Genomic DNA, 18,241 nt, shown 5'->3' on the forward strand with positions numbered 1-18,241 from the left:
GCCTGAGTGGAATCGTGGAGTGGGGTCGTCTGGGGCCGTACTGGCACCGGGGGAGGGGGGGGGCCCTCACTGCAGTCCGCAGTTGGAGACAGGTGCCTGTGAACGAGAGAACCGGAAGTGTCATGGCGGACCGCTCCTTTCTCACGTGGCCTCTCGGCCCCTCTCGTCGCTTCCGGTCACGTGTCCTCACAGAGCGGCTAGATTACCAGGAGCCGCGGAAGTCGACTCAGACCGGAAGCGCTTCATGGCGACTTCGTCAGATAGTGGTTTGCTGACTGCAAAGAAGGTGCGTCCAAAGAAGCAGGCTGGGGCTCTGTACTTCATGGCAGAAGGGATAGCGTGGGCACCTGCAGGCGAAGACAGGTGGACAATCAGGTATGTGTACGCGGACATGAAATGCCAGAAAATCAGTCTAGAAGGCAGATCTAAAATCCGGCTCCAGCGGGTCCACATGCAGGAGACTGAACCAACTTCCATTTTTCCGGTGAAAGCGCAGCTGTAAAGGAGGGAGATGCAGTGAAAGACCTCCTTCGGCAGTTGCTATCCATATGGGAGAGGAAAGCCGACAAAGAACTGGAAGAGAAAAGGAGAATGCTGCTGCAAAATCCTGTTTTGTTCCATCCTAATAAAGACCTGGTTGTGAGTCAAGTGATCAGTGCTGAGGAATTCTGGGCCAGTCATTGAAGCATGAATACTGTGGATAGCCCTGCAGCGTCCCATCACAAGCAGGATGTGGGCATTTCTGCAGCATTTCTGGCTGATGTCCGCCTCCAGACAGTTGGTTGTAATGGCCTGAGGTGTAACTTAACTTCTGATATCATTGAATCCATATTTAGGACCTACCCAGAGGTAAAAGTGAAATATGCAGAAAACGATGCACATGACATGACAGAAAAAGAATTCTGGACATGGTTTTTTCAATCCCATTATTTTCAGAAGTTCGGATTAACACAGAGTTAGAACATCTCTTTGCAGAATGTACCAAAATCGATAAGAGTTTAAAAGCAATGGTGTCACTAGGAGTGAAAAACCCACTACTTGATTTGACAGCACTGGAAGATAAATCATTAGATGAAGGCTGTGGGGTTATCCCTGTGTCATCTGCAATAGCAATGCTGTGATCATCAAGAGATTTAATCATCACAGTGCCTTGGTTCTAGCAGCAGGCATCAGGAAACAAGGTGAAATTATGGGAATCCATTGAATATGGAGGCTTGCGGGGAAATAATAGCATAAAAACAATTACACTAAGCCTGAAGAAGTCAGATAGGTATTATCATGGTCCAACTCCAATTCAGTCCCTCCAATATGCAACAAGTCATGACGTTATCAGTTGTTTTCAGAGTATTAAGCAAGAGATGGAAACTCGCACATCCAAACTAACTCAGGTTCTTTCAAGTGGTGCTATAAGTAGTACCATTACAGCCCTATCCCCTGGAGGAGCATTTATGCGGGGAGGACCACAACAAGCCATAACCCAGATGATGCCAAATGGCATTCAGTTGGAACTAAAACACTTAATGTGGCTATGGGGAAGCTGCTTAGGCATTTCTGGTCCTGTTTTCCAGTTAACACACTATTCATAGAAGAAAAAGTAGTAAAGATGAAGACTAATCTGGAAAAATTCCAAGCTACTAAGTTTTGCCCATTCCAAGAAAAAATTCAGAGAGAGTATTTAAACAAAAATTTGGTAAGTCACATAGAAGGAATGCTGCAGATGGCCTGTAATAAACTCCTCATGTGGCAGCCATGGGGTCTGCTGAAAAAGATGTGAAGGAGACTGGGGCATTAGAGGTTTTGGTCCCTGGGATGCTCTCTGCTGCGGTTGTGGGAACACTTCACCCAGAGGATGTTGCAGGGACATCTGCAGCTGCTGGACTTGGGAGCTGAGGGTATTGAACTTGCACATTCTGGAGTGAAAGGAGCCGAGGTTAAACTTGAAAACTGGGAGGTAAATTAAGGCAGAACCAAAATGAGCTGAATTGCAAAAAATACACACACACACACACACACACACACACACACACACACATATAAAACATCCTGTTTACTGCGGTTACTTATGAACTGCTTTTGATTTTCATTAAGAGCTGTTTTCTGAATTAAAAGGTAACTTTTGAAAGGGTGAATTGATAAAATCCCCAATTTTTTTTTGTCTAACCTTTTTTATAAGTATGTGGCACAGGGTAGAAATTAAATCTTTCCCCTTCCTCTTATGTTTTCCTGGATTCTGTTTGTACTTTTCTGAAACAGGTTGAAGAGGAGTATTTTAAATAAAGCAGAGAAAAGCTGTCACTCGAGGGGACAGTTGTGGTCAGAGGCATCTTCTGCTCTGTGTTTCCTACAGAAATGAGAAGCAATAGAATTGCACTGAGTGCTTATTTGTGGTTTGAGGTCTTGGAATGACACAAGGGGAGCAGTTTTGCAGAAAGTCTTTAATTTTTTATGCAAAAATTTTTTTTAGGAGAAAATGGAGCTACATTTTTTTTGAGTGCACATATGCATTACTGAATTTTTTTTAAGACGGCATGTGTCTTGAGAAAACAAACTACTTTTTTAAGAGTTTAAATATCTTAGAAGTGAAGAGAACCATAAGAATCATTGATTATTTTCACCTCTTTAAGAGAAATTATAAGTGTTTCCCAAGTCTTTTTCTTTAGTCTTTACCAGACTGTTAAACTGTATTTGCATAGAGTGGAAAGTGTGTGAATGCAAAAAACAAAACATATATGATATTATATCTGAAATCGGTGCCAAACGTTCCTAATATAATCAACTCACTGTTTATCTAAAATTTAGCTGTCTTGTATCAAAAATTATACAAAAGAGTTTATAAAAAAAAATAACACTTTACTGGCCTTCCCCAGAGTTACCTAAATTTTCCCTCATCCTGGCTTGTTTTGATGGACAGGGACCTGAAAGGCACCTCCCTTCCTGAGGGCATTGATGTGAATCACTACATTGATGATGTAATGTTGATCAGGCCAGATGAGGCTATGATGACAAGAAGCCCTGGATTAGATTATGGCCCATATGTTGGACAAGAGGAAGGAAATCAATGCTAAGAAAGTCCATGGTCAAACGCACTCAGGCAAGTTTTGGGGAATACAGTGAATGGGAGAACCCCAGAAGATTCCAGGCACAGTCCGGAATAAGCTACTGACATTAGCTTCTTCATACTCTGAGAAAGAAGCCCAGAGACTTTTTGGCCTCTTCAGGCTTTGAAGAACCCCTTTCTCTCCTGGGTATTATGATGGGCCCCATTAACCAAATTACCCTCAAATCCATCTCTTTGAGGTGGGACCCAGAGTGGGCAGCAGTCCTGGAAGATCTAAAGCAGACTATGTAGCAGTGTCTTCCCTTGGGCCTTCCTGACCCTGCAAGACCCAGCAAAGTTTCTATCAGTCTCTGTCCACAAAGGCCAGGTCAAATAAGCAACTGTGAGGCTTCTAAAACTACAGGTTTTTCAAAGTGACCACTCTTTATGTTGTTTGAAAATTGACTGCTTACTATTCCTGGGCCTTAGTTGCTGCTGGACAGAGTCATACAGCCACCCTTTGTCCAGAGTTGTTTATTACGAGTTTGTTGATACGAGATGGTCCCGCTCACAAAATTGGAAATACAAAAAGGCTTCTTTTGCTAAATTGATATGGTAATTCAAAATCATACTTGCCTGGGTCCCTCCAGTGTTAGTGCTTTTCACAAACAATTTATTTGAGACTGTGCCAGAGCTTCAGGCCACTATTCTAGGTCTTAGAACCCTGCCTCCTCTGCTAGCCCAATTGGTTCTCACCTATAAGGACCTAGCTCCTGAGGAATGATGTTTTTGTTCCATTTACCAATGACTCCATAGACTACAAGAGAGACATACACAATCGGACTTCAGCAGCTGCTAATCTTCCAAGGGAATGAGGGTCCTGGAATGTTCTTTTAGTGGACTGAGCTTCAGACTGCAGGGCTGGCATATAAGAGGACTTTGAGGTATGGAGCAGAGAAAATCTTAATCTCCACTGATTCTGGGCTGGGTGACCATGGGTTTGGCCAAGTGGTTTGGAGCCTGGAGAGCACAAGACAATCAAAGACTTCCCCTTTGGATCAGGACCAAAAGAGGAATTTTGGTGATGCTTCCCACTGCATATAGTTGTTTGTGGGACATGTTAGTATCCATTTGAGACATCATATGTAAACAGCTGGGTTGTTTACAGGAGCAGCAGAGGTTGGGGAGAGGATCCCTTGCCAATGTGGACATTGTGGTTGTTGATGCTATATTGTTCTGGGCTTGGAATATGATCCCTTAAGGACAAGGCAGCTATTCCTGCCCAACTGAGCTGCTTGGGTCAACTAGAACACCCATCTAACCTAAGTGGCCCTCAACCTGTCTCCATCTGGTGAAATGGCACCCTCCCATCTCAAGACAAGAGTTTTGACCCTGTTAATCAACAGCTACTGTCTAGTTAGGTATCCAACTTCCCAGTAACCATATCTGTGACAAATCAATACCATCCTAGGAAAGGAAAGGACTCTCTTCTCCAAGGTGGGGCTGTATCTGCTTGAGAGAAGTGCTACTACATACCCTTGCTGTCTTAGGGCTAAGTAAATTCCTTTTGTTAACTGTTCAGTTACCTATGAATGCTTCATTAAATCCCAGCATAGAACCTGAACTAACAGGTTGCTAGTGTCAGGTCAGCCCCTAACACCAGAGTTGAAGTTTGGTAAGAGATGAATGGCGATAGTCAAGAGGGTGAGGGATTCCAGAGCAGATGACAGTGTAGAGTTTAAGTGACTAAATAATAAGATTGAGATTGAGAAGGGAGGAAAGTGAAGTTAGAGCAGGGTTTATGACCTGATAAAGTACTGAGAGTTAAAGTGATTGGAGTTCTTGAAAAAGGTGAAGAATAGATTTAGAAGGGCTGAAATATAGAGAGAGATGGAGTGATAGGAAATTATAGTCTGAGGAATATCAATTTCTACTTAAGAAAGTGGAACACTTGTGGGTAATGATGAGATCCAGTGAGTAGCCATCTTTATGTATAGTTGTTCATCTGTTTTCAAAGAGGACCAGTGACATCATGGGCTGATGTCTTGACTTGCACATGAATTGGAATTAAATGAGGACAAAGTCATCAGCCTCTCTCTTCTAAAGTCTTCAAAGTTCAGTGGGAAGACAAAAGGCAGGACTAGCGGAGGTGCACAAGGAAACAGTGGATGGCTTTGGCATCTTCTGTGTCTGATCACACTCTAAGCACTCCACAGTGTCTGCTTCAGCCACCTTCATGGCTGTTGGAAGAAATTGTTTTCATCCTCTCATTCCACTGAGGGAAGTCACCAAGTGCTTGGGATAGACATCCCCCTAAGTCACTGAGGCCTGTCAGTTAACCCTCAATCTAGTTTAGACCATCTGCCAAGATGCTTTTACCAGGGTGTGGCCAGTGTGCATGCTGCAGCTTCTTGGAGCCACAAGTGAGAATTTAGTAGAGGTGGACTGAAGGAGTAGATGAATTTGCAAGCAGCTAGGATACAAAAGTTCTACAGAGTTCTGAATGAACCTTAGTTTCCTAGAAGCAGCTAGCTGGCTCAGTGGATAGAGCACTGGACCTGGAGTCAGGAAGACTCATCTTCCTAAGTTCAAATCTGGCCTTAGATACTCACTAGCTATGTGACCCTGGGTGAGTCACTTAACTCCTATCTGCCTCAGTTCCCTCACCTGTAAAATGGGGGTAATAATAATACCTGCCTTCCAGGGTTGTTGTGCAGATCAGTTGAGATAATATTTGTAAAGGACTTAGCACAGTATCTGGACCATAGTAAGTGTTTCATAAGTGATTTTTTTCCCCTTCCCTCTGTGAAGGAGGTAGTTTTTGTATGGTCCTGAAAGAATAGGTAGGGCTTTAACCAGCAGAGACATTAAGGAAGAATATTCTAGGCTGAAGAGAATGGCAAAGAGGTAAAAGTGTGGGATGTATTTAGGCAGGACAAGTATTCCAGTTTGCCTGGGGGTGTAATGTGAGATGTGGTTAAAAATGTAGAGATGTGACAGATGGTGCCTTGAATGCAAGGCTAAGGAATTTGTGTGTTATTCAGCTGGCAACAGGGTGTCATTCTAGGGTTCAGTAATATACTCTCGTCGGTAATGACGCCCTCAAGTTGACAGCATGGTGTCTCCATCCTTAACTTTCTTCAGTGACTTCCCCATCAGGCTCGCTCAACTTTAACAAACTAAAAAAAATGACTCCTTTGTCAGTACCAAATACTCCTCTTGGGAGTTATGAACCCAGCTGTGATCTTTCTGCTGCTTACATCATCATGCATTAAGATTCTTTATTCAGATCTTATCAAACAGTTCTGTCAATGAGGAATGAAGTAGCACAGGACTCATCCTGGTTCTGGAGAGCTCAGGGGAGTCAGATGTGGTCAGGTTCAGTGACGTCAACCGATCTGGCTTGAGCAGCCGGTTGGGAAGAGAGCTGTTGAGCAAGGGAAGGACAACGCAGGGACAGAGAGAGTGATCCTGACCACATATGGAAAAACTAAGCCAAAACAGAACGAAGTGGAAAGAAGTTTTTGAGCCACCTATATAAAGCAAACAGTAATTTGTGGAAGTTAGCCAATAAACATTTATTAAGAACCTGCTGTGTTTCAGGCACTGTGCTGAGCACTGGGTCTACAAAGAGAAGCAAAATATAGTTTCTGCCCTCAAGGAATTTACAGGCTAATGGGGGAGACAATATTCAGACACCTGTAGATAAACCAACTGTAGGCAAAATAAATTGGGAACAGCAGAGGGAAGGTACTAGAATTGAAGGGAATTGGTAAAGTCTTTCTGTGTGAGGTGGGATTTTAGCTGGGGCTTGAAGGAAACCAGTGATGGAAAGGAGAGAGCTTTTCATGCATGGGAGTCAGGCAGTGAAAATGTCCAGAGTTGGGAGATGCATTGTGTTCAAGGAACAGCAAGGAGGCCAATGATGGGATGTAAGGGGGTATAAGGAGGCATAAGGTGGGAAGTGGCAGGGTATAAGGTATGGGAAGACTGGAAAGGGGGGCATTGAAGGGTTATGAGCACCAAATAGAATTTTATATTTGATCCTGGAGGTGATAGGAGAACACTGGAGTTTATTGAATAAGGGGATGGCTGGTTCAGATCTGAGCTTTAGGAAGATCATCTTGACAGCTGAGGATGAACTGCAGTGGGGATAGATTTATGGTAGTCAGATCAACCAGCAGGCTGCTGCAGTAGTCCAGGTTTGGGGCAACGAGTACTTACATGATGATGGTGGCAGTATTGGAGGACATCAGGGGTCACCTGTGAGAGATGTTGTGAAGGTAGAATTGACAGGACTGAATGTGAGGGTGGGGTGAGAGTAGAGGAATTGAGGATGTTACCTAGGTTGTGAACCAGGGTGCCTTGGAAGAGAGTAATGCCCTCAGCGGTAGTAGGGGCGTTGGGAAGAGGGCAGGGTTTGAGGAAAAAGTAATGAGTTCAGTTTTGGATGTGAGTTTAAGGTGTCTATGGGACGTCCAGTTTGAGATATCTATTAGGCAGTTGGAGATGCAGAACTGTGGAGGTCAGAAGAGAGGTTAGGACTAGATAAGTAGGTTTGAGAATGATCAGCATAAAGATAATTGAAAAAATGGGGCTACTGAGATCACCAAGTGAAATTGAGGGAGAAAAGAGGGCCAGGACTGAGTCCTGTGGCACACCCATGGTTAATGGTTGTGATCTAGATGAAGATCCAGCAGACAGTGTTGTAAATACCTCCCTAATAGAATCTATCTGTTGACAACTTACTGCTGTCACTCCATTTTAGCCCCACCAAATGCTTTATATACTGAAAAATACTACAAAAATATGAACTATTCTTGTGATCTGTTATTACTGTTTCCTGGGCTTTTTCCTCCTAACCATTTTTGTATGCCCATTCTTTCTTCTTCTAATCTGTCTTGTATAGGACACTAGTATCATCTTCCTAGACTAAAATTCTGCCCACATCAGTCCTCTACTCAAAATGCTATTGAAAATGAATAGGGGAGTTACAAAGTGAAGCACAGTTGGGAAAGGACCAGGGTCTGAAACAAAGGCCTGAAGTACTGAACTGGCCTAGGACTGAAAAGACCTTAGACATTAGACTCAACAGAAAAGCAGGAAGATCCACCAAGAAAGAACAGAAGAATGATGATACAAAGTGAGAACCCAGTTGAAATATGGTAACATGAATTTATACATAGTACACACAGTAGTATAATTTCCTATGGTAGTGTTCAGTAGCATGAGAGTAAGAGCAGAGATGGTAGATGAGATAACTCAGGGTTGGGCTTTGGTAAGGTCTGAGCAGCAGCAGGACCAGTGGGTAAAGGATTTGAGGGGAGAGGAGAGATACAGAGTTCCTTAACTATCGATTCAAGAAGAAAGTAAGGCCAGAGCAGAGGTGATGGACTGGGAGAAGAGAGAGGTGAAATAGCTAGAGGTTACGGTGAAGACAGTAAGACAGGTGAGTCAGAGAGAGAGATGAAAGAACAGAGAGACTGGTCAGAGAGGCAAATTTCAGAGTTCAAAATCATGGGAGAGGCACAGTTATGGGCATTTATGACACCTAAGATGATGATCCTGTGGGTGGCTAAGGTGTAGTGAATATATAGGAGGTTGATGAAGTAGGATGCTGAGTATTTGAAGGGATATCAATGTGTATATTGAATACTCCCAGTATGAGGACATGGATTGGAGTAGAAAGGAAGACTAGGAACCATGTACTGAATTCCTTGAGAATCACAGAATTTCAGTCAGTCAACATAAGCACTTACTGTGTTCCAGGCACTGTATTAAAACCCTGGGGAACTGTGTAGTCATCTAATACAATTAACACCCCCAAAAGAACCCCCACTGCATCATATCCAAGAAGTGGTCATTTAGCCTCTGACTGAAAATCTCCAACAGGGGCTGGCAGGAGGTGGGGAGTGAGGAAAGAGGGAAATCATTCATTCCAAAGACACTTCATTTGACTCTGGGATACCTCTAACTGTTAAAAGGTGTTCATGACACGAAGCCCAAATTGACCTCTTTACAATTGCTACCCTTTGCTCCTGGTTCAGACTTTTGGGATCAAATAGAACAAATCCAGCCCATCTCCCTGTGACAGACCTTGAAGTACTTGAAAACAGCTATCATCACGTTCCCCTTGAATCTTCTTTCCTGATCTTCATATAACATATACTCAAGGGCCTGCCATCCTTTTACTCTGCTCAGAATCCTCTCTGGCTAATAAATGTCTTTCCTAAACTGTGGTGCCGAGCATCTCCAGATGAGATCTGATGAGCGCAGAGGGCTACTATCTTGTTATCAGAAGCTCGGCTTTTGTTAGTGCAGCCCAAGATTGCATTAGCTTTTTCGGTCTCCAAATTACGCTGTTTGCTCATGTTGAACATTCTTCTCAACCACAAAAAGAAGGAAAAGAGGGAGAACAACCTAGAAGCCTATCAAATACAACAATAAGGATTTGCCCAGGATGATGCAGAAAAGTTGCCGAATGATGACTAGGGTCTAGAACTGCCAGTGGGGATAAGTGAAGAGAGTGGCCAGGGAGAAGAGAATCATAGATTCAGAGCTAGAAGGGACGTTCCAGTCCACTGATTTCCTCATGAGGAAACTGAGGCACAAAGAAGTGACTTGCTCAGCTTACTAGCTTACTAGGTATCTTAGGCAAGATTTGAATTCAGGTCTTTCTGACTCCATGTTCAATGCTTTTTGGAAAAAGTTAGTTTTTTAGGAGTGTAAGAAGACTGAAAGTCTATGAAATGAAAAGCTGACAATGAATATATTAATGATGGGGGAGGGAAATGAAGGAAGAGATTGGATATAGGTAAGGTTGGGAGATGCAAATCCATTAGCAATATGACTTTAGAAATACCATATACTCAATATTTGGAGAGGAGTAGAGTTACTGGACTTGTTATTTCATTAAAGTGTGGAACATCTATTAATGCAGATTGTAGTTATTCCATAATTTTTATCATCTTAGACAGTAGTCTGGGGGCACTGAAAGTTTATGTGGCCTGTCCGAAGCCAGTATGTGGTAGAGGTTGTGGTACTTCAATCCAGGTCCTTCTGATTCCAAAACCAACCCTTTATCCAGTGTTCTACACTACCCTTCCTGATAATAACTGACATTTATATAGTACCTTCAAGTTTACAAAGTCCTTTATTTACATTATTTCATTTGAGCTTCAAAACAACTTTGTGAGGTAGTTGTTCGGTGTTCAATTGTATCCAACTCTTTCTGACCTCATTTGGGGATTTCTTAGCAAAGATACTGGAGTAGTTTGCCATTTCCTTCTCCAGCTCATTTTACAGAAGAGGAAACTGAGGCAAAGAGGGTTAAATGACTTGCCCAGGGTCACACAGCTAGCAAATATCTGAGACCAGATTTGAACTCAGGAAGATTCGTCCAGCACTCTTATCGACTCTGCCATCTAACTGCCCCAGTTATCTTTCCGTTGCCATACCTCAAAACTCTCCCGTATATTTATCTACTATCTCCTCCTTTACTCCACTCTCTGAGGAAAACGTTGTCCTCCTTGTCAAGGTCAAACCCTTTATTTGTCCCTTCAATCCCTTCCCTCTTGTCTCCTCTAGGAGCATATCTCATTGATCATTCACTCTCTCCCTTCTCCCCTTCCTCCGCTTCTAGCTTCTCTCCCTATGCCTTTTTTCTCAGTTAAAAACCTTAACTTGACCCTAACTTCATCTCAATCTGTGGTCTTATTTCTCTCCTCTTAGAAAGAATGATCAACACTCACTGCTTCTTTTCCTGATCACCCAAATGCTTCTAAGTTCTGGCCTCAGACTATACTACTCCACGGAGAGGTAGAACTGCATAGTGACATAAGGCTGGTCCTATAGTTAGGAAAACTTGACTTCCAAATCCCATCTCTGATATTTATTAGCTGTGTGATCATGCACAAATCACTTAACCTCTCTGAGCCTCAGTTTTCTCATCTGTAAAATGGTAATAGCTGTGATCCCTGTCTCGTGGGTTATTATGAAATTCAAATAAGATGATGTTTGTAAAGTCCTTTGCAAACTTGAAGTCCTGGTTGAGGCCCTCATGACTTCTCATATGGACTATTGCTGTAGCTCCTCACTCTCCATCCTTCTTAGTGTCTCCCATCTCTAACCCATATTCCATACAACTGCCCAACAGTTATCCCTAAAACACAGCTTTGACTGTCATTCCCCTGTTCAAGAACTTGAGTGGCTCCATTTTTATCTCTAGGATAAAATAGAAGCTTCTCTATTTGGCTTTTCAAGTCCTTTACAGCATGACTCCAGGCTCTACCTTCCTGGGCTTATTACCCAGGCAGGTACTCTGCGTGCTTTCTACATTCCAGCCACATTAGCCTGCTTTGGATTCCCTGTATAAGACATTCCATCACTCTCCCCTTGCCTGGAATGTCTGCTCTCCTTACTTCTGACTCATAGAATCCCTAGCTTCCTTCAAAGCTCAGCTTAGGTGCCCTTTCCCACAGGAAAACTATCCTGACTTCCCCAGTTTCTAGAGCTCTTCCCCCAGAAATCATTTTTTATCTGTCCTGAATTTTGTTTTCTGCCTGCATGTTGTTTTCCACAAATAGAATGAAAGCTCCTTGAGGAAGGGACTGTTTTGTTTTTGCCTTTGTAAGTCCTGTACTTAACATAGAGCCTAGCAGTTAGATACTTAAAAAATGCTTGCTTTTTATTGAACTATTATTTTTATTATGGAAACTACTTTCTCCAAGTTTATCAACATCATGGTTACTAACAATCTATTAACATATAAATGTGATGTCATCCAAACGCATGATTCTTGTCCTTTCTGCAGCTTTTGACAATGTTGATGAGCCCCTCTTATTCTCCATTCGCTCCTCTCTTGTTTTTCAGAGATACTGCTCTCTGGTGGTTTTCCTCCTCCCTGTCTGGGAACTCCTATTCTCCTTTCCTGGATTTATCTCCTGTTCCTTTTTCTTGTGTTAGTGCTCTGTCCCGGGCCCTCATCTCTTCCTTGAGGATTTCAGGAGTTACGTAAGTTCAATGATTTTCTCTATGGAAATGACTCCAAATTCTATCTATTGAGTCTTAATTATCCTTCTGAACTCCACACACACACACACACACACACGTATGTATATTCAGCTTCCTGTTGGACATCTCCTCCTAGATGTTCCTTAGGTATCTCAAATTGAGCATCTCCAAAACAACTCATGATCTTCATCTCCACCACCTCCCCAGTCTCCAGATTTCCCTATTCCTTCTAGGTCATCTCTGTCCTTTCTACTTATTACCTATGTAACCTTGGATAAGTCATGTAACCTCACTTTCCTCATTTGTAAGATGACTCCGAAGGTTCCTTCCACCTCCAGATCTATGACCTGTGGTCTGGTTATCCAGGCATCCTAACTCTGGAGTCACTCTTGACTCTTGCACCTTCCTGTATCCAAACCTTTGCGAGATCTTGTTGGTTCCACTGTTACAACCTCTGTTGGTATTGCATCTAGTATTGGAGTGGTATAGGTATTGACTTCTTTCCAACCACTTGACTATCTATTTCAGGCCCTCATTTCTTCTTGCTGATACTTCTGTAATTGCCTTCCAAATGCTCCTCTTCCCTGCTCCTCTCCCCATAGACACATCCAGTTGTGTGACCATGCATAAGTAATTTAACTTCTCTGTGCCCTAGGCAGTTTTGTAAGAGTATAAATTATAGATGAGATGCCAACCTATGGTGGCTGTGGAAGTTTTCACACTGGGAATTTTCTAAACTGATAAAATCGTAGGTCTGGATCATCTCTGACAATATTTTTAATGTAAACACTTCAGATTATGTAAGTATTTTTCCTTATTGTTTTTGTTTGAATGTTCTGAGATTAAGTTTATAAGAAATAATAATTTCAAACAATGTCTTTCTTTTACCTATTGAATGAAATATTAATAATAATTATATTAGCTAACATTTATATAGTGCCTACTTTGTGTCAAGCAGTGTGCTAAAGCAATCTACAAATATTAATTCATTTGATACTCACAACAGTGTTGAAAGATGGGTCCTATTATAATAATCCCCATTTTGCAGATGAAAAAAACTGAGGCAAACAGAGGTCAAATGATTTGCCCAGGGTTATGTAGCTAGTAAATGTGTGAGGCTAAATTGGACCTTGGGTCTTCCTGACTCCAGGACTGGCATTATATCCACTGCACCACCTAGCTTCTCAGTCTCTCCAGGCCTTTCGAAATCCAATGCCTTCCTACCTTTCCAGACTTTACTTCCACTGCTCCCTTTCACTTTCCAGCACAGCCCGATTACTCATCATTCCCCAAATATCTCCCTCACTTTCCTGCTTCTATGTTTTTGGTCATGTTATTCCCTAGACCTGGATTGCCCTTCCTATCCTATGCACCAGTTGTCATATTACTTATCCTTCAAGGCCCAGATCAAATGGGCTACCTTACTTCATGAAGCATTCTCTGATCCCCAGAAGCAATAGTGATCAGTCTTTTCCCTAAACTCAAACTATACTTTGGACTTCTCATATAATATTATACTTTATTTTCATGACGTAGTAATTCTGTAACTGAGCCTACAATTTTCTCATGAGCAAAATAGGGATAATAATTTTTACCATTTCCTTTAATAAGATTATTGTGAGGATGAAATGAGATATTATTTTAAAAATGTATTTCGATGAAAAAACTCTCCATAAATGTCAGCTATTATCATTAAATCCTTTACTTTAGAAGAGAAATACCTACCTCTTACTACTGCCATTCCACATAGTCATGTTAATCGATCAATAAGCATTTGTTAAGCTTACTGTCACATATCTGAACAAACTAGATTGCTAGAAAGTGCCTGAAATTCCTGGGATTTTATGAAGAGTTGAATTCCTATTTTTGTAAATTACATGAAAAAAAACCCCACTCAACCCTGTGGCATGCAAGGGATAACTGAATATGGCTCATGGATTTGACTGATGAATAGTTTTTACATACTGTATAAGCAGTTTTTACAGAACTTTCTTTAAACTTTTAAATGTTCCCAGATGTGGTTTGTAGGGGCCTGGTGTAATTCCAACACCTGCTGCATAGGACTGACAAGGATTCATTTTGGCAAGCACTGAAGATTCCATTTCAGAAACTAAATGATCCAGAATTATGTTCTAAGCCACATTTTCAGATGCAGCAGACCCTTGCCTTATTTACAAAATAGCACATAGTTTCATAATTAGAAGAGAGGTACATAGGTTGCTGGGAAAGCAGTAATTTACAGTGGAGACAAGAAAACAAAAATGTTTCATTCTAAAACAAGTCACTGCCTTTTGGGATAATTGGCAACTCCAGCTTAAGTTCTAAAAAAGGTGTTAAAGCTAAACAGAAGAACGTATTACTTCTACTCAGGTCTTCCCTGGATATCTCAATACGGTATAAAGATGATTCTGAGTTTTCAAAGGCTATGCCCATGAAATGCAAGCATTGGTAGGTTCCACCAAGATGGAAAGACTTCACACATGGGCCTGGATGACTACCCTCTTTTTAAGGATGTTCATCATCAGAAGGCTGGCATCAAGTGAGGAATTTTGGAGGATTTGATCTGCTTAGGTGAGGGAAATGCCCACATCAATGAAATCATGGATTCTTGAAACGCCGAAGTAAATTAAGGTGTTAACCAATAGCTTTTTTATTGTGATTGGATATCAGAGTATGTTTGGGCCTCTCATTTCTTTCCCCTGTTCTACTTCCTGGCATTTCTGGTTGTTGAGGGCCTGTGATGCCAGTTCTCACAGCTGTGAAGAGGCAGAAGGGAGTAAGGCAGGCATTTGAGTCAGGGGCCAACATGTGGTAGAGCTTGGAATGGTTTGGAGTCCATGAGGGAACTGACCTAGCTGCCTCAGTTTCTTATTAGATTTTAAGCTCCTTGAGGATATGGACTTTGTCATTTTACATCTTTGCATCCCCAGCACTGATCACAGACGTTTTCTTATGCTTCACGCTCTAGGGACCCATGATTTCATGGGTATATTTGTTCCCTCCACCAATGCAGCAGATAATATCCCTTCAGTGTTTTGGTAGATAGTTGTGTAAGTTGTTGGGTCAGAAAAAAAATAGATCTTTATGGCCAATATTGTGGTAACAAACCTTTTTGACCCTAGCTTGGCTGGACTTCAGACAACAGACACACAATCTGTCATCAGGTCCACACGTGCAGCTTGATAAAATTCTGATATCATAACCTTCAGTCATGTAGGGTTACCCTGAAGTACTGTGAGCCTGGTTCATGGGAGACAATTAATACATATTTGATGAATCAAAATCTGTAAAATAGGGATGATAATTGTAACTTAAATTTATATGTGATTATAATAATATGTGTCCTACCTTCTTCATGGGGCTACTGTAAAGAAAGCATGTTGTAAACCACAAGCACCACAACATGTGAGCTATTACCATAATTATAATCCCTTACATATTTGAGTTGAAACTTAATCAATGAAAAGACAATGATTAGCACAAAGTAATAGGTAGGTACCTGTCAACTTAGTGATATACGTAATAAGTGCCTTTGACTTTCTGAGGAGGGAAAGATTGCCGTGTACAGGGTTGGAGGGTACTTGACCTAGACCTTGAAGGGTGAGCGAGATCCATGGGAAGGGCTTATAGGCTGAAGGCGGATTGGGAATGGGAATTTGCAGAGAGTGGAGTAGCAAGTTGGTATAGGAGAGCAGTGTGAGGGAAGCCCAGAGTAGTGGTAGTTCGGTGCCAGATCATGGAGGGAGCTGAATGTCAAGTCTGGATTTGATTCTGAAGGAAAAAGGAAGCCACTGAACACTTGTGTGCAGGCAGAGAAGTAGAAAGAATAAGAATTAGAACCAGTGTGTTGAAGTTATAGGGAAGTTTAAGCTTAATGGAGAAAAACGTTCCCAGCAGATATCAAAAGATGGAATAGCAGCATCATAAGAGACCTCAACACTGGAGGTGTTCTGTGTAAATTTGTAAAGGGCAAGTAGTCCACTTTATAAGATAAGTCTAAGAATTTTAATCTAGCCTGAAACAAACTAGTGTTTTTTAATTTCCTGTAAATTCATTTTTTAAAAAAGTGGTAGCTGTGGTTACAAATCAAGTCAGTGGTCCATCAGGTCTACTACTTTTTTTTTCCTGCCAATGGTCAATACTGGTAGTTTCATCAAAGTAAAATTCAATTCATTAAACATTTAAGTCCCTACTATGTGTAAGGCAATATGTTCAGGGTTGGAGATAAAAAGATTCTGTCCCTCTGTAGCTTACAGTCTAGTTAGGGGATGAGGTACATAAACAACTAACTGTAATACAGATTAGAAAATCATTATATGATTATGATTACCTCTTCTTTGTGTAGGGGGAATCAAGGAAGACATTAATAGGACCTAAAATGGGACTTGATGAAAGGAAAAGATTTTAATAGAGCGAATTGATAGAGTAGGGAAGAAGAGATAGGTCTAGGCACGTGATGTGGCCTTCTTGAATCCACAAAGGTGGGAGAGGCAGAATAAGATCAGGAAATAATCATCAGTTTCAGTTTGGCTGCAATGTAGAGTATATGTGGTGTGTGTGTGTGTGTGTGTGTGTGTGTGTGTGTGTGTGTGTGTGTGTATTTGGTTTCCCCAAAATTAGTGGGGGGGTTTCTTTATTTTAGATTATAATTGCGTAGTCAATTTTCTGTTGCTTTTCCTTTACGAGCCAGATAAGTTTCTTTGAGATAATGTTTTTATGGTTGAATTCCTAAGTACTGATAACTGTGATACAGTATTGCTGTGCTCAGTATGAAAGGTGATATAAACAGTATACACGCTGCATCCCTACAGTACTAGTGATTAACAATTTTCATAGAACATGCTGTGGGAGCTAATCTTTGTTAATTTTCTTTTATTTTACTTTTAAATGTAGCTATGCTTCTTGCTTTATTGTGGCATGAGTCCAGAGAGCTTATCTGAGATTCTTATAAACTATATATCCATAGGATAAGGTTTGCCTGATGACCTAGAAGCCCCGAGTAATCAATCCCAATTACTTAATTTCTTCTGGGAAGCTCCACACTTCTTTGGGATTTTTCTTTTCTTTCTTTCTTTTTTTTAAAAAATTAAACAATTTATTTATTAATTTGTAGTTTTCAACATTCTCCTCTGTAAGATTTTGAGTTTCAAATTTTCTTCCCCTTCTTTTCCTCTCCCCTTCCCAAGATGGCGTGCAGTCTTATATAGGCTCTACTTTTGCATTCACATTAAGCATATTTTCACTTTAGTCATGATGCAAAGAAGAATTAGAACCAATGGGAGGAATCACAAGAAAGAAGAGTCGAAACAAAACAACAAAAGAAAAGGAGAGCAAACAGTATGCTTCCATCTGCATTCAGACTCCGGAGTTCTTTCTCTGGATGTGGATAGCTTTTTCCATCGTGAGTTTTTTGGAGTTGTCTTAGATACTTGCATTGCTGAGTCTTTTGAGATTTTTCTGCGTTTGATTTTGAACTAGCCTGCTTGTGCTAATGAGGAGAAAGTTCAGATTATCATTGCAATTGCCCTATGTGTTGCAGAGGTCCACTGAGGAAATTTGGGGCCTTATGTATTACAGGGACCTATTGAAACTTTTGTACAGACTTCCATTTGGAATGTTTTTATGTTGCGGGGATCCCTGAAGGAAATTTCAGATATCTTATGTATTGCAAGGGCCCAGAGGAATTTTTACTCAGGAGAGCGTGGTTTCTCACTTGAAAGCGAGGGAGTAACTTTCAGTCAATCCTAGGTTTGATATACTTTATGGGAACTTGATTGGGATCAGATTTGCAATTAAAATTTCTTTTTTCTTTTCTTTATTGTCTTTGGGTTTGGGCAGGCCTTTGCAAGTACTGAGACAAGTGGAAACTCAGAGAATTTTGTAACATGATGTGTTTGTTAAATTATACAGCCATATAGTTGGAAATCTATCATAGGCCTGGATCCTTATAGAAGAATGCTAATGTACAGATTTTTTTGAAAGCAGTGAAAAACATGGACTTTGTTGAGACTCTTTAATACAAGACAATGGAGAAAACAATGGAAAGAACAATATTTGAATGTCATCAAATCAATAGGGAGCTATTCAGAATTGGGAATATCTCCTTTGCTCCAAAACACCCACAGTTGATTTTCTAGGGATTGTAGTGTGTGTGTGTGTGTGTGTGTGTGTGTGTGTGTGTGTGTGTGTGTG

At 41.2% G+C, this 18,241-nt stretch overlaps 1 pseudogene; it reads left to right on the forward strand.

Moving 5' to 3' along the window:
• Positions 1 to 244: 244 nt before the first annotated feature.
• LOC114030544 lies at positions 245 to 1,774 on the forward strand (annotated as a pseudogene).
• The last annotated feature ends 16,467 nt before the right edge of the window (positions 1,775 to 18,241 follow it).

The sequence above is a fragment of the Vombatus ursinus genome, unplaced genomic scaffold (assembly GCF_900497805.2).
Source record: "Vombatus ursinus unplaced genomic scaffold, bare-nosed wombat genome assembly UNPS02014961.1, whole genome shotgun sequence".
Classification (NCBI taxonomy): Eukaryota; Metazoa; Chordata; class Mammalia; order Diprotodontia; family Vombatidae; genus Vombatus; species Vombatus ursinus.